The sequence below is a fragment of the Suncus etruscus genome, chromosome 5 (assembly GCF_024139225.1).
Source record: "Suncus etruscus isolate mSunEtr1 chromosome 5, mSunEtr1.pri.cur, whole genome shotgun sequence".
Lineage (NCBI taxonomy): Eukaryota > Metazoa > Chordata > Mammalia > Eulipotyphla > Soricidae > Suncus > Suncus etruscus.
The window spans coordinates 60705286-60722184 of record NC_064852.1 but is presented as its reverse complement, the minus strand read 5'-3'; the positions used below and the strand labels follow the sequence as shown (position 1 = coordinate 60722184).

Genomic DNA, 16899 nt, shown 5'->3' with positions numbered 1-16899 from the left:
TAATTTCTTCTACATTTTCTAGGTTAACTCAGTAGAGGTATTTCTATAACTTTTCATGATGTCTTGAATTTCAAATGGGTCACCCCTTTCATCTTAGAGCCAATTAATTTGAGTAGTTTTATTTTTATTTCTTTTCAATGATGCTTTAATTAATTAAACAATGCTTTAGTTGATTAAAAATAGATATATGCAAATTTACTGACCATTGAGTTTTAGTCATATATTTAATATCAGTGTCTATTTCCCTTTTACTAGAATTACATCCCTGCATGATCTAAGTATGGTCGTCTCAGTATTGTTTTCTTTGTTGTTGTTGCTTAGTCTTTTTTTTTTTTTGTCTACCGCTGGTTTATATAACGTTTGCATTCCTTATTAATGAATGTTTTCTTAAGTTTATAATATTTATTTTTATATAATTACATTATTCTGTTTATTTTAATTTATTTAAATGCAGTGAAATAATCAAGGGCAAAACCTTGTGAGATTTGCAATCATTATATCACAGTCATCATATATAAATTCTGATAAAAACAGTGAGATAAAAAGGGGTAGAAAAATATAGATAATATAATGTGACTTTTAAGATGAAAATTAAGGGACCTATGATTTCATGCTGCATGAAACCATGCATGTTGAAACTAATAATTAAAACTATATGAGTAAAATCAATAAAACACAGAATATAATAAATTTTACAGGACAAATTACCTCACTTTTTAACCAAAAAAATTTAAGGTATCAGAGGTATTGTATAGCAGGTAGGGTATGTTCCTTGCCTGCACAGACCTGTTTTCTATCCCTGGTAACCATTGTGGTCCCCAGTCCTGCCAGGCATAATCCCTGAGCACAGCCAGGTGTGGTCCCCAAATCAGAAACCTATTTTCAAGATAAAAACAAATTCTGAGATGGTATTTTATGAATGTAAACATATTTAGAAGGAATACCAAACAAGTTTAAACTCTGTTCTTTATTTGGACCCAAGCCTTTGGCCTTAACTTTTATTTAGACCCATTATTTCAAGGTGTTTTATAAGTGTGTTCAGGTCTTTAATTTGAGGATTTTCTTCTATAAAAACAATTTACTTATAAAGAGACATGTGATATTTGAGAATCATTCAGAAATTTAAAAGCTATGACCATAATAATTATTAATAGATTATTAGATAAAAATAGTTTTATAGTTATCCTAAAATGTTTTAACTTTTAAAGATTATTTTAAAATTTATAAAAAAATTTATTTATAGAAATATTTATACACATAAAATAAAAGTATCATATTTTTCACTTTATAAGGTGCTGCTGACCATAAGACACACATAGGTTTGAGATGCTCTCCTCTTCTGCACTCAGGATTCAGCTCCAAGTGATATTTGCTCCATAAGATGCATCTTTAGGTGAAAAAGTGTGTCTTAATCTAGGAGAAACATGGGATATGTCTGAAAATTTCTTTTAGACTTATGGATGAGAATTCTTTGAATTATAAGAGGAATAAATTTGTGCTTTTACTCAAAATTATTGAGGTTTGGTGCAATGTAATGTGTGATTTATTAAACTAGTCTATTTTCTAGATCTACAAAGTACAAACATGAAAACATAAATTAAATATATTAACTTTGTAGGGTAAGAAGATTAGATGAAGATATATGGTTATATAAAGTATACTTTGTTTATAAAATGGATTGTTTTAAATTATATCTTTGTTGGGCCATTTGACTTGCACATAGAAGACCCAGGACAGATGCGAGTCAATCTCTGGCATCCCATATGATTCCCTGAGTCTGCCAGGAATGATTTCTGAGAGCAAACGCTAGAGTAAGCCCTGAGTGCTGCTGGGTGTGACCCAAAAAACTCCCCAAAATTATTTCTTTATTTACATATAAGCAGTAAAGAAACTTTTGAGAAATTTGTTTAAAGAATTTTGCTTAATATACAAGCACACAACAAAAAAATGAAAAAATTAACTTCCAAAATATATGTAAAACATTGTCTATAGCTATTTAATTAGGCTGCACTTTAATTTCTATTTTATAGTTCTTCCATTTAGTTTTATTTAGGCAAATAAATATAAGCATCAGAATCATATTTAAAGATATATCAGAAGATAAAATAAAAACAGGTGAGAATTTCTTGGTGGTGAGAATGTTATTTTATTATTTTTTACATTTTTACATCAGTTTTTTTTCAAAATTTATGCAAAAATACTTTGGTAACTAAATTATTTGTATTTGATAAAAATGTTATTATTTTTCTATGACACAATTGATATGAAACTGTTGAATACAATAGTCCAACACTACACTAATACACCCTCCACAGAAACAGTCCACTCTGTAATTGAAATAAAATAATATGAGCAGCTAAATACTCTCAGATGAGATCATATTACAGAAGGGGATTAGCCAAGTTTCTCCAGAACTACCCCATAACCAGAAAATCCAGTAGTCCCTACCCATTAGCACCATCTTCCCAGATGAAAAACATTCTAACTCTTCTCCAAGCTCCAAAATAAAATAATGGCTACCCACACTTCTCACATAGTAAGGTGCAGGCCGATACCTCTGCAACTTTTCAGAAAAGTAGTGGAGTGGAGGGAAGATTCCTCTTTCTGCAGCCTAACGCCATATCCTACACCCTCCCAGAGAAATAGCTCAGCCACACAACTTAAACTTATCAAACTTTCAAGCCATTAATTTGATTTAGATCAATAAATCTACTGCAAAATCACATATTATGGTATGAAACCTTAATATTTTATAGTAGTGTCAACCCAGTAATATCACTGGAAGTCCTATAAGAAAATTATGTAGAAATTGAGTTTCAGTGAGCCTAAATAGTAACATAGAAAGCTCAACTAGCTCCAACTACATCCCAAAAATCCTTAGATTTTCTAATTAGATTATTAGTAAACCATAGAGAAGTATAACAATGACTTCAAATTTGCCTTTGTTGATATGTTTTAATAATTCCATTTGCTTTTGTGTCATAACAAGCAAATGAAGTACATCTGATTGTTCCTACATGAAAGTAGGCAGTGCTGATGGGTAGGAAATTGGGGAAACTGGTTAATGGAAGTCACATTAGTGTTCTGTATTATATGTAGTCTGAAGTAACTGCATTATGAACAACTTGGTAAATCATGTTTCTATAATCAAAATTAGGGGGAAAATTTTAAGTCCAAAGAACTGAAATGAAATTAAATGTACTTCCTATAAGGATAGCCATGACATTTCTCAGAGGAATAGAATCAAACACTGCTGTAATTTATAAGTAACAATAAAGCCCCTTAAATAGGTAAGGCAATCTTTGGATAAATAAGGTGGAATGTATCATTTTCCTAACTTCAAACTGAACTACAAAGTGGTAGTAATTAAAATAGCATGGTTTTGAAATAAAGACAAACTCTTGGATCCATGGAATAGAGTTTCATTATTCTTTTGTTTTGTTTTGTTTCTGGGTCACACCCAGCAGCGCTCAGGGGTCACTCCTGGCTCTACGCTCAGAAATAGCTCCTGGCAGGCTCGAGGGGCCATATGGGATGCCGGAATTTGAACTACAGTCTTTTTGTATGCAAGGCAAACGGCCTACTTCCATGTTCTCTCTAGTCCCTCATGAATATTCTAAGATAATCTTTAATGAAGGAGCACAAGGCTGAGCAAGGAAAGCCTCTTTAACAAATGGTGCTGGGAAAAATTGTTCATCTACTTGCAAAAAAGGGAACTAAAGGGGCCAGAGCTATAGTGCAGTGGTAGGGCATTTGCCTTGTACATAGTTGACCCAGGACAGACCTGGGTTCGATCCCCAGCGTCCCATGTGGTACCCCAAGCCAGGAGTGATATCTGAACATAAAGTCATAGTAACTCCTGAGTGTCACCACGTATGACCCCAAACCCCCCACACACACAAGTGAACTCAAATTTCTTTCTAACACCATGAACGAAAGTCAAAGAGAAATGGATTGAAAGCCACCTAATGTTCAGAAACAAAACAAATAACATAAAATCAACCAGAAACAAATCGCTTAGCAAAACTAATTTTTTTTTTTTTTTTTGGTTTTTGGGTCCCACCCAGCAGCGCTCAGTGGCTCAGTAGTAAATCCTGGCTCTACACTCAGAAATCACTCCTGGCAGGCTCGGGGGACCATATGGGATGCTGGGATTTGAACCACCGACCTTGTGCATGCAAGGCAAATACCTTACCTCCATGCCATCTTTCTGGCCCCAGCAAAACATCAGATAATGATTTATTGTTAGATATATTTATGTTCACAATTTTCTTATTAATGTACTTTTTAAATATTTTCATTTCTACTTACTTGCAAACAAGAAATATAAAATATATTATTTTATAACTGCCAAGGGGATAGGCTTGGGAATGGATGAGAATCAGGGAGAAATTATGGGGGAATTTTACAGTGGTTGCAAAACTTGTCTTAAAGACAAATGTATTATAAGAAACTATGTAAACAGTCTTTAAATAAAGTAATTTTTTAAAAAAAATAAGCTGTTAGAGACTATTTTATTATGGACAGTGTCTGTACCTTAGAGATACAACAGAATTGAAGCATCTCACTTGTATCATATACCACCGATTCAGTCCCTGGTACTACTTATTGTTATATAAACATCACCAGGAATAACTTCTGAGCTCAGAGTTTGAATAAGGACATAATGTTAGTTTGGACTTTCCACACCTCATGCCCCCAAAAGAAAATTATGGAATAATTATGTAGGCTAAGTAGATATCAATGTAAATTTTGTCCATATTATTTTGAGAAACTAGAAAAATATCATTTGGACATGTAAAAAATGAATTATGTGAAAACATAATTCAAGTATCAAAAAAGGAAAAAAAATCAATGCACCTGGGGCTGGAGAGATAGCATGGAGGTAGGGCATTTGCCTTTCATGCAGAAGGATTGTGGTTCAAATCCCGGCATCCTATATGGTCTGGAGGCAGGCCAGAGAGATATCTGAGCGTAGAGCCAGGAGTAAACCCCTGGGCGCTGCCAGGTGTGACCCCAAAATAAAAAAAAGGGGGGGGAAATGCAGCTACAACTATTTCCAACTAAAGTTTGCTCCATGGATTGTGTGTGTGTGTGTGCGTGCGTGTGTGTGTGTGTGTGTGTGTGTGTGTGTGTGTGTGTGAGTGAGTAGCGGAAGCTTAATGGGCAATTCAAAGGGATTGGGAGATGCGGATCTGAGAGCAAATGTTGGTGCAGGAAATAATCAACACAAAATTAAAGAGGATGGTACAGATTCAGGATAATTACACTATAAACTGTCCACTTCTTTTTTTTTTTTTTTTTTTTTTTTTGGTTTTTGGGTCACACCTGGCAGTGCTCAGGGGTTATTCCTGGCTCCAGGCTCAGAAATTGCTCCTGGCAGGCACAGGGGACCATATGGGGCGCCGGGATTCGAACCGATGACCTCCTGCATGAAAGGCAAACGCCTTACCTCCATGCTATCTCTTCGGCCCCAAACTGTCCACTTCTAACACTAAGGCAAGCAGGGAGATCGCTCAATTGTGGAAAATCGAAAACACAAGCAATTTCTCCTTGAAACTCAAAGGTCTTTATTGGGTAGTGAAAGAACACACTCTAAGGGAAGAATAGGTAGATTAAGGGACCAATCCATAAGGTGCTTCAATCCAATCAGTGATGAGCACCAGCAAAGAAAAATTATCCTGAATAGGATGAAGGTTGATTATTCAAAAATTGTGTGTGAGTGAATGAGTGAGTGAGTGAGTGAGTGGGTGAGTGAATGAATGTGAGCACTCAGGATTTATCCTGACTTTGACTTCAGAGATTATTTCCGGATTACTCCTGGAGTTTTGGGGACCTTATTGAGTCATTAAGATTTCTTAGAACAACTTTTCTCAAAATGTCATCAAATTATTGATATTTGTTTGCATGTTTTTCTCACGTCTTTGAAGATAGAACTACAGGATGTAAACTGACACTATGTCCTATGTCCAGGATGACAGATCATGAAATATTCAGGACAGAGATAATTCACCTGTACCTCTTCAGTCTTATTAATACTTTATGTGTTTCTATAGCTTTGAACATCTGGATAATTTTCTGTTAATTGGATGGAAATATTTGAACTTTCTGATTGTCTGAGCAATAGAAAATGCTGACATTTCTTTTCAAGCTGTTTCTACCCATCTGCTTCTATTATTCTATTCTGCTATTTATATTAATTTATTTGTGAAGATTCTTAATTATACGTCCCTAATAAGCAAGTTTCGAGTAATGTACTTAATCTGCTCCAATAAATAAAACATCTCAAAAAGTTAACCAGAACAAAAAGTAAATATCAATCCTAAAGTCAGTAGCTTCTGAACAAGAAATATGAGTCCCTCATAGACAATAAGTTTATCTTAATGATCCCAATAGACTTCTATCTTTGAAAGGGAAAACAATTTTAGCTTTTTTTCTGTTGCATAAACCTTTCTGAAATTTTACTTCTGTAAAAATATGGTCTCTAAAACATTTTAATGGTTCACTTCTAATGTTAATAATTAGTTAGACAATATTTTTTCCAAGTAAAATTCTTGCTCCCAAGTTTACATAACATTTGCAACAAACGGCAAAGGGATTTAGTTTGATTGAGAATGATTTGGTATAAAAATATAATTTAAGAATAGTGATATTTTATAAAATTATGTATGTAGCTATATGCATATTCAAATATTATATTTATTTTAAAGTCACTAAAAATATATAATCAGGGCCAAGTAATTGCACAATGGGTAGAGCATTTGTATGCAACCGATCCAGCATCCTATATGGTCCCCTGAATCTGCCAGGAGTAACTTCTGAGTGCAGAGCCAGAAATAAACCCTGACCACCACCAGGTGTGGCCCAAATGAAACAATAAATTTAAATAAATCCTTATGTTTTAAATTATTTATTTAAATAAATTATTATTTAAATAAATCCTTGTGTTTCCTGTTAACTTGTGCATAGTCAAATATTTTTGTAGAAAAATATTCACAGAGTTCTTTTATTATATCAATTTAAGCCAGACTACTTAGTATTATTTATAAAATCAAAAATATTTATTGATAAGAAAAAACTTTAAGAAATTTTGATAACTTCATAGAGAAATAAACAGTATACTATGAGTAATATGAGCAAGATGTATGTCAATGTACTTCCTTAAGAGATGTTTTTTTCTCTAATATTTCTTACATAGTCCCTAGGGTATTTAGTAATGTCTGAAGATAATGGTGGTCATAGTTGAAAGACGATTAGATAAAAACATCCATGGGGCCGGAGAGATAGCATGGAGGTAAGGCATTTGCCTTCCATGCAGAAGGATGGTGGTTCAAATCCTGGCATCTCATAAGGTCCCCCAAGCCTGCCAGGAGCGATTTCTGAGTGCAGAGCCAGGAGTAACCCCTGAGCGCTGCCGGGTGTGACCCAAAAAAACAACAACAAAGAAAGAAAGAAAAACAACATCCATTTTAAACTTGCTTAGCTATTTCTTTGGTATATTTTACATATTCTAAAATAATATTGGTTTTATATTTTTACTACAAAATATTAAAATCAAGTGTCAAATAATTTGTTCTTTACATCAACTTCAAATATTACTGTTATAGTGGATATGGTGTGATAGAGTGAAATATTTACAATGTGCTGAATACAATTCATTGAATGCAGGAAATAAATATGTACATTGACCCATACCCAAAGCACAAATGTTAAAAATCTCTGATCAATTTTTTACTAATAGAGAAAATGTGAATCTTATATATTTGTTAAAGGAAAATGGAAGACTAGTTCATCTTATGTCTTACATTCGAACTTCTGAATTTACACCAAATTTATAATATTTGTGATAATAGAACTGAAACATTCTAGACATGTTGTGTGTGTGTATATATATTATATATATATATATATATATATATTATATATATATATATATATATATATATATATGATTTTCTTATATTCTTAAGAAAACTGGGGCTGGCGAAGTGGCGCTAGAGGTAAGGTGTCTGCCTTACAAGCACTAGCCAAGGAATGACTGCGGTTTGATCCCCAGGAGTCCCATATGGTCGCCCCAAGCCAGGGGCAATTTCTGAGCGCTTAGCCAGGAGTGACCCCTGAGCATCAAACGGGTGTGGCCCAAAAAAAAACAAAAAAGAAAAAAGAAAAACTATGCAATCTTTACTAGTTTGCTGTTCTATAAAGCACCCAAGATATAGCAATTTAAAAAATGTAATTTATTTACATAAATTAATGTTATTTTTTAGGCCAGGAACTGATAAATTGAACTAAGGTCTAGAGAGAGTAGATGAAGAATTTACAAAAAAAGGATGAAAATACACTGCTGAGGGGCCGGGCGGTGGCGCTGGAGGTAAGGTGCCTGCCTTGCCTGCGCTAGCCTAGGACGGACCGCGGTTCGATCCCCCGGCATCCCATATGGTCCCCCAAGAAGCCAGGAGCAACTTCTGAGCGCATAGCCAGGAGTAACCCCTGAGCGTCACAGGGTGTGGCCCAAAAACCAAAAAAAAAAAAAAAAAAAGAAAATACACTGCTGAAAAAATATTTACTTCTTTAAAATTTCTAAAATTCTAAAACTATAACTACCGTATATTAATATCTATATATTCTAATTTTTAACCTCTTTGAAATCTCTCTTTTTTTTTTTTTTTTTGTTTTTGGATCACACCCGGCAGGGATCAGGGGTTACTCCTGGCTCTGTGCTCAGAAATCACTTTGGCCTAAAACAGGGAGCTCTTACTAATGAAGTATCCTTCCATAAGACCAAGTACATAGGATGCACTCTGAGTCCATTGATGGAGGGAGGTTGACACTGGTAGTGTCACTGGAGGTTTACACTGAAATTCAACTATGAAGGACTCTGTAGATCACAATTTTTTAATAAAATAAATTTTAGAAAAATAAAAAAATAGTTTTGGTTTAATCAGCTCAAATACTGTCTGTCATACCTGGAGTTTTGGTCAGATTGATACCACTGAAAAGAATCATAAACAGGGTAAAACAGGGTCATCAGTGAAACAGTAATTGTGGGTAATGGGTGCAGTAGGTGTGACTATTTGTTCTTTGTCTTTTGAGAGGGGAGTTGAGTCAAAATGTGTGGGTTTTGGGGCTTTCTTTTAGCCCTGTGCTACTGGATCACTTCCCGCAGAGCTGAGAGGGCCAATGCAGAGGCCAAGAATGAACTGTGCTTGCTCAGATACTGACAAATATCCCGTTCCCCATAAACTTCCCCTCTCTCATACATACAATATGTTAGGTCTAAACAAACATCTTCATATCAGTCCCTTTCCTTTCTGAAATAGTGGAAGTGTCATTGTTTTCAATATTCAAACTACATTTGCTTTAGAATGTAAACCTGTATACTTACTTCAGAAATGTCTAAGGTAAAGATAGTTCTGTTAAGTACATTAGTGGAGTCATTGAGATGAAATGAGTATATTCCTTAAAATTTTTTCCTAATATAATTTGTTTTACTCTTCTTCAGAGACAGTAATTTCCACTTGTGAGACTCTCTAGTAAGCAACTGCATGAAGTCTCCTCCCTGCTTCCTTTTATTTCTTTTAGCCTGAAACATTAACTCTACTTGACAGTATAGAAAGGTTTTAAGTTGAGACTACTAATCAAGTTAGTGAGACACAATGTTTACCCAATACTTAGGTTAAAAGATTACTTAGGTTAAAGGAACAGTGACAAGTTGGAGATATGTCATCCTTCTTTGGGAGCATATTGAAATTGCTGCAGTCATTTCTCATTTGATCTTAGTCATCCTGTGATATGAGACTGAGGAAAGTCATACTGAAGGATATCTTATTTATATCTCATTAATCAAGAAGCACAATCAGAGGAACTTGACAATATCCCTGGTGAAACTTGATTTCATGAATTGCACATTACCACTCAATTATAGCTGATCAATATCAGTTTCTGATCTATAATATATAGTAGGTTAATTAATAAATAATCTCAAACCCTGATAAAGGAACTAAGATTGTAAAAAAAAAATTCAACAGCATCATCACTTATATTGGAGATAGAATACTTTCATCACTTGCTCCTTTTAGGAAGATTAGCCCACAGGTCAGATCCTTATATGTTTCTTATGTTAATGAAATGACCATAAATTAGTTGTTTACTTCTGCAATAATGACTTAGCAAAGTGAATAAAAAGGAAAATAAATTTTCTCACTTATTTATTCAGTTTTTATTATTTTAAATTTATTTTCCCCTTGCAAACATTGTTTCCTTCGTTCTCATGCTCTTTTTGATTTGGTTCCTTTGCGGAAATTAATGCAGGGCACAAAGAAACAGTCCACATTTAAGTTAATGCAAGTAATCTAAAGACCATATTGGTGTTTTAGACACATAACACTCTTGCAGAATAAAGAAACTAAGAGGTAATATTCTATAGGCATAAGGCTGTTTTACTAAAAATAAATATATATTTTAAACCAAGCAACTGTAAAATTTTTTAGGAAAAGACATTGATATAAAATATACTTTAATTGTGATCACATAGGGAATCTTCATATACATTGGAGATGAATATACAGATATGTTTTGGTAATTAATTATTGGTAATGTGTAAAATTACAAAATAAAAAGCTTTTATCAATAGATAATATTTAAAAGATGTTTTGAATAAATCAAATTAAATTTCTATTATTTTAACTTTGGGTTAACTTTGGGTTCTGATGGTCCTCAGAGATTGCTTTAGATCTGTGCTTTGGGATTAGCCCTGACTGTCCTCAAGATTCCAAGTGGTCCAAGAGACTGAACCTACCATTCAGTTTGCACAGCATCTACTTCAGCCCACTAAATTGTCTCCAGTTCTTGCTGTTATTTACAAATATTTACAAATATATTTACAAATATTTTCAAATACATATTTACAAATATTTTAAAAGATTTTATTTAGAACATCTGTTGAATGCTTGCCTATAGTATATATTTTAATATTATCATAGTAAATAATTTACATTCTTGTTTTTTTTTTTAGGGGTTACTCCTGGCTATATGCTCAAAAATTGCTCCTGGCAAGCTAGGGGGACCATATAGGATGCCAGGATTTGAACCACCATCCTTCTGCATGTGAGGCAAATGCCTTATCTCCATGCTATCTCTCTGGCCCCAATAATTTACATTCTTTATACAGGAAAGATGTGTTATTTCCTGTATTCTCAATATAACATTTTAAGAGAGGAAAGAGTTTGTAAAATATTTGAGTAATATCTCCAACATAAACAAGCTGAAGGCATAACAAAAATCTGCTCTTAGGATTTGAAGTTGAATATGACTGTGTGGAATTTGTGTTTGGAAGTTAATTATAATAAAAGGGACCATGACATTAATTTTTTTTTCTAGGTTTTTGGGTCACACCCGACAACTAAGAGGCTCTGCATTCACAAATAACTTCTGGAGATTTATTGAAGATGTGTCTTTGCTGATAATTCTGAAACAGATACTAGTTATATATATATAAAGTGGAAAATAATTATCTTTAGAAAGAACTCAGTCAAATCAAAAAATGTTTAAGTGATTGTTTTAAAAAAAAAGTATCCAAATTTCAGTGTTTGTAGGGAGTTTTGAGGCTATAGAGTTTAAGCAACTAATTTTCATATAGATATACTTAATTCTAAGTAATTATATTAACTGCATAGAAATTTAGTGACTCATTTTGCTAACTTCATTTAATTTGGGATAGACTTAGGACTGGACTGGTGCCCACTATACTATTCTCTCTCTACCATGAAGTTAAAGCTAATCCCTTACTAGTCAGGCTGAAAAACTGAAAAATGAGGTTGACTATCAGAGTACCCAAGTCTATAGTAAATTCACATCCACTAAGTTTTGACTAATGGAGAATGAGGACTTAGAGTCAAATTAGAGTTTCTACTCTTGTTTTAAAAACCATAACTTGATTTCAAATAATCTTTATTTCTACCATGTTATTCACCTACTCTCCAATCCTGATAGCAAAGCTTGTTATGGTGAAGAAAGAATCATTTGAACCATAGCCCCAACCTGACATATTTTAATATAACTTAGAGAAAATAATAGAAGTAATATAAAATAATTTAATTATACATTTTATATTGCAACTCAGTGACACAGATCTGATATTCTAATTCCCAATGTCTTCATGATTCCTAAATATTTAAAATATACCATTGGATTTAAAGGATTTAAATTTGAAATAAAGTAATGGTCACCATGGAGACTTTTTTGAATTATATTTGGAAACAATCATACTACTAAAGTATCATTAACTTTTGTGATTCAAATTGGTAAAGATTAGATGAAAATTGGAATCTTATAAGGTGGAAATAATTATTTTTTAATTCTACAGATCTTGTAATTAAGCCTGGCCAAAATGACAATGCAAAAGATAATTCAACCTCATCAGAGGAAATGTTTAAATATAAACTTATTGACCTCAAAGAAAAGCTTTCACTAGCAGTTAAGAAAGAATTAGGCTAATACCTAGAGCCTACTTCTGAGAATCTCATTTTTATAACCTTGTGAATTAGATTAATTAAACAAAAATGACCCTCATCACTTGTTTATAGTCAAAGTTCCAATGGATTAATTTTCTTTTGTTATTTCAGCTGATTATTTTATGCCCTTTAAAAACCTGTAGCTTATTTTCTATACTTTTAACACCTGCATGCTCAATCCTATTGAAAAGGATAAAAAGAAAGAGGCTTGACAATTTATACCTGTATTTAATATTGGTGTTAGAGAATTATTGCCTTTAACCTTGACTATATTGTTTCATGATCAAACATTATCGTACAAGTATTATTTCTTAACTTCCCAGAGGAAAATAGTTTTTTAAAAATAGAACAGAACTTTTAGTCAAGCTATTATTATGCAATACAAAGAAATGGACTAAAACTATTGAACCTTTTTTTGTAAATTGAATGGAGGGCAAGGATTACAAGTAAAGGATGGTTCAAAATAAGAATCATAATATAAGTAAAAAAAAATTCCTTTTGGTTTTTGGGTCACACTCAGCAGCGCTCAGCGGTTACTCCTGGCTCTAGGCTTAGAAATTGCTCCTGGAAGGCTCAGGGGACCATATGGGTTGCCGGGATTCGAACCATCGTCCTTCTGCTTGGAAGGCAAACACCCTACCTCCATGCTATCTCTCCAGCTCCTAAGTAAAAAAAAATTATTAATGCCTTTAGATTCTCAATTTATTTGTATAATAGTACTTGAAATTATTTATATTCTAATTTAGACCTGTTGCAATGGCCACAGCTTCCATTCTCCTGGAAAATTTTTTTTTTATTTTTGCTTTTTGGTCCATACCTGGTAATGCTCGGGGGTTACTCCTGTCTATGTACTCAGAAATCACTTCTGGCTTGGGGACCATATGGGACGCCAGGGGATCGAACCACAGTCAGACACACATAGGCTAGCATGTGCAAGGCAATGTCCTATGGCTTGTGCCACCTTTCCAGCCCCTGGAAAACACATTTTAATGTGACAAAATGTAGTAAAAAGGATAAAGAAAATGTAATGTGTCTAGTGATAAAATTTCTCCTGGATTCTTCTGGGACTAATTGATTATACAAATTAAATTATCATATTATGATATTATAATATGATATATGATATAATAATATGATAATATTAATTCAAATTATTCCATTAAAATGGGGCAGATTTTGAGTAGAAAGTAGTGCCTTAACCAAAACTTACAAAGACAATGACGTACATGTTATATATATATATAATAATATTGACTATATATAGTCAATTGACAAAATATATTGACAATATACATATTGAAAATATATGTTTATCACATATAAATATATACAGTCAAACCAAATCTTCATTATTACAAACATCCCATGCTTTGTGGTTAAATTCTAAACAACTAGGGCAAAACATACCTTCACAGACTTTGTTGCAAGCCATTTCTAAGCCCAAGGTTTATAATTTCTAAATTGAAAAAAAAATCATGTGATTATGTAAGACAAGGGTTTTGTTTGGTTTTAGAAATATTGGTATTAGAAATTTTGAACTTTAATGTCATACACAGGTTATATAGCAAAGTACTAAATATTTATTGGCTAAAATAGTGATTTCAAGCTATTTTGAGTTGGTGTCTTAATTGGGCTGCTATAACAAAAATGTTGTGTATGTTGTTTATAAAATATATAAAATCACCTCTCATATTTCTGAAAGCTGAATATCCAGACTGAACACAGGTTCTTATGTGAGTTTTTTAAGGCTTCAGACTATATATATATTTTTTATCACCACACATCAGAGAGATGAGAAATCAGAGAGATGGTAGAAATTGTCTGCAAAAAATTTGTCTGCTATTAATAAGGGCATTAATTTAATTCATAAGGTTTTTAAAATTATGATTTCATATAATTCTAACTACTGTCTAAAGTTGTTATCTCTAATATCATAAGTGGACAAATATGATGGAGAAAGAATAGGATTTAAACATAAGAAGAGGGTATAATACAACTTTTTAGTTCATGATCATTGGTAATATGTTTTTAAAAGTATCATGGATAAGTAACTAAGTCTATTTTACCATGGGTTTTAATATCTAGTAGCTGTCAGACTCAGATTAAAAGAATTATATCATTAAAGATGTGTTTTAGTTTAAGACTTCTGTTTTTTAATCGGTCTTAGATTTGATTTACTTTCAGTTCCTCTAATGTTATTAAAGGATTTCACATCTGATCATATGTCATTTGGGACTTATGTCACTTTATTATGTCCATTGACTATATTTCACTCGAATTTGATAAGACAGATTCAATCACTGTAAACAGGGAATACCATTTTATCAATTAATTATCTTGCAGCAAAGTATTTTTTTTTTGTTTTACTTTAAATCGTTAGTAATTTTTTGTAAGGTTTATGGTAACTCATATATATTTGAGACTCTACCAGGCAGTGCTCCAGTGTTCCAGGTAAATTCTAGGCCAGCAACAAAATTGGTTCATTGTTGCAAGAGGGTGAATATATTGTGCTGCTCAGTCTCTGTTGTCTGAGGACTTTCAAAGGTGCATCTAATGGTGCTTAGGGTCCATGTGGTTTGATTTTTTTTTTTGTTTGTTTGTTTTTTTACTTTTTTTTCTTCAGGGAGAGCATGAACGAAGTCCCCCATTACCACAAATTATGCAGTCAAGTTTCCCACATTTGGGGAAATCGCAGGGGTCAGCACATTGGGGTGCAATGGATAAGCCTAGCCCTAGAGAAACCACCTTTGTGATCATGGTATCTCCCCTGCCAGGTAAGTATCCATGTGGTGTTTTAAGTTGAATGCATTGCATGCTTCTAAACCACTATACTAGCTCTCATCAATTAATTAATATTTTATAATTGGATTTTATCATAAATGTATTTCCCATTTAAAAAATTTAAGAAACTATAACACATACTAGGATCTTTTAGTGTACTTTAATGTCTTTTATAACACACATACTAGTGTCTTTTGTCTTCTTAAGAATTAAAAAAATTGGGGCTACAGCAATAGCATCCAGGGGTAGAACATTTGCCTTACATGGGAGGTTGACTGTTTAATCCTAGGCATTCAATATGGTCCCGTGAGCCTGCCAGGAATAATTTCTGAGCACAGAGCCAGGAGTAACCCAGAACATCACTGCGTGTGGCCCCCAAATAAGCAAAAAGTATAAGAAAAAGCAATTAATATTGAAGAAATATATGTATTTATATAACCGAATATATAAAAATATAGAACACATGCAGGAAACAAAAGTACCCACCATGTGTTTCTTTGCTGAGTGTCTTCAATATGTCACCAATATTCTTTGACTATTTTTTTAAAAGTTATTTAAGTAGAAACATACAATATAATTCCAATTAATTTTAGGACACTCTAATTATATTTGGTTTCATTCTTTTTAATAAATCTTTTCTAAACTGTTATCATTTGCACTTTATATTTATGCATTTTCAGGTTTCTCATTCTAAAGATTTTGGTTTTTTTCATGCTCGCTTTAATTATTTATGTTTTTGTTTCTTTCTTTTGTTTTGTTTTTGTCTTTAATCATATCTGGAATACTCATATCCTTTTCCTGGCTCTGTGATATAAGATCACAGATGTTAAGGGGACAATATCTATAGCTTGAGGTGAAACTGGTATTAGCTTTGCATAATGTTAGAACATTAACCCCGATACTATCTCACTGCCTGTCTTATACTTTATTGTTGTTTCATATTCTCACGTTTTTACAGTATTGACTTGAAAATATATTGATTAATGAATTCACAATTAAAAATATAATTTGGCTATATAAATATGAATATTATAATTACTGGTGTTGAAATGACATTATTTATTAATAAACTATAATAACAACTATTATCAACATTATGTGATGTTTCATATTACAGTTTTATACCCAACTTTTACATAAAACTATTTATTAAAAATCAACATCTATTGAGAACATAGTTATAATTCAGAAGTAGAGCATTTGATTTGGATTTTAGAGACTTTCAATGTGGCAGGATCTGGGAGAGGAGCTCTGGCCTCCATTCCTTGGTTGAGTGACCTCATTACTAATGTCGCCTAACTCTGCCTCAAGTGGCCCCACCTGGGCTCGCCTTAAAGGCTGCCAAGCCAAGGAAGACTTTTCAAGATGTACTTGGTATCATGACCCTGATCCGGCAGCATTCCCTGTATGAGGAGAGACACCAGCATGCAGACACCAAGCCATAGGCATGAGGACCTGGCCTGTAACAGAATCTGTCACATCCCACCCTGAGCAAAACAACCCCCCCCCCCCCACACACACACAGACACACCATCCTGACCATTTCTGGGAACTCCAACACATAGTGTTCAATCATCCCTAAGAAGAATAGCAACAACTGCCTGTG

General features: G+C 33.2%; 1 non-coding gene across 1 annotated transcript; it reads right to left on the bottom strand.

Moving 5' to 3' along the window:
• Positions 1–15131: 15131 nt before the first annotated feature.
• Positions 15132–15294, bottom strand: LOC126010185 (U1 spliceosomal RNA). The gene has a single exon (XR_007496312.1). It is a non-coding gene; the product is annotated as a U1 spliceosomal RNA (small nuclear RNA).
• Between the last annotated feature and the right edge of the window lie 1605 nt (positions 15295–16899).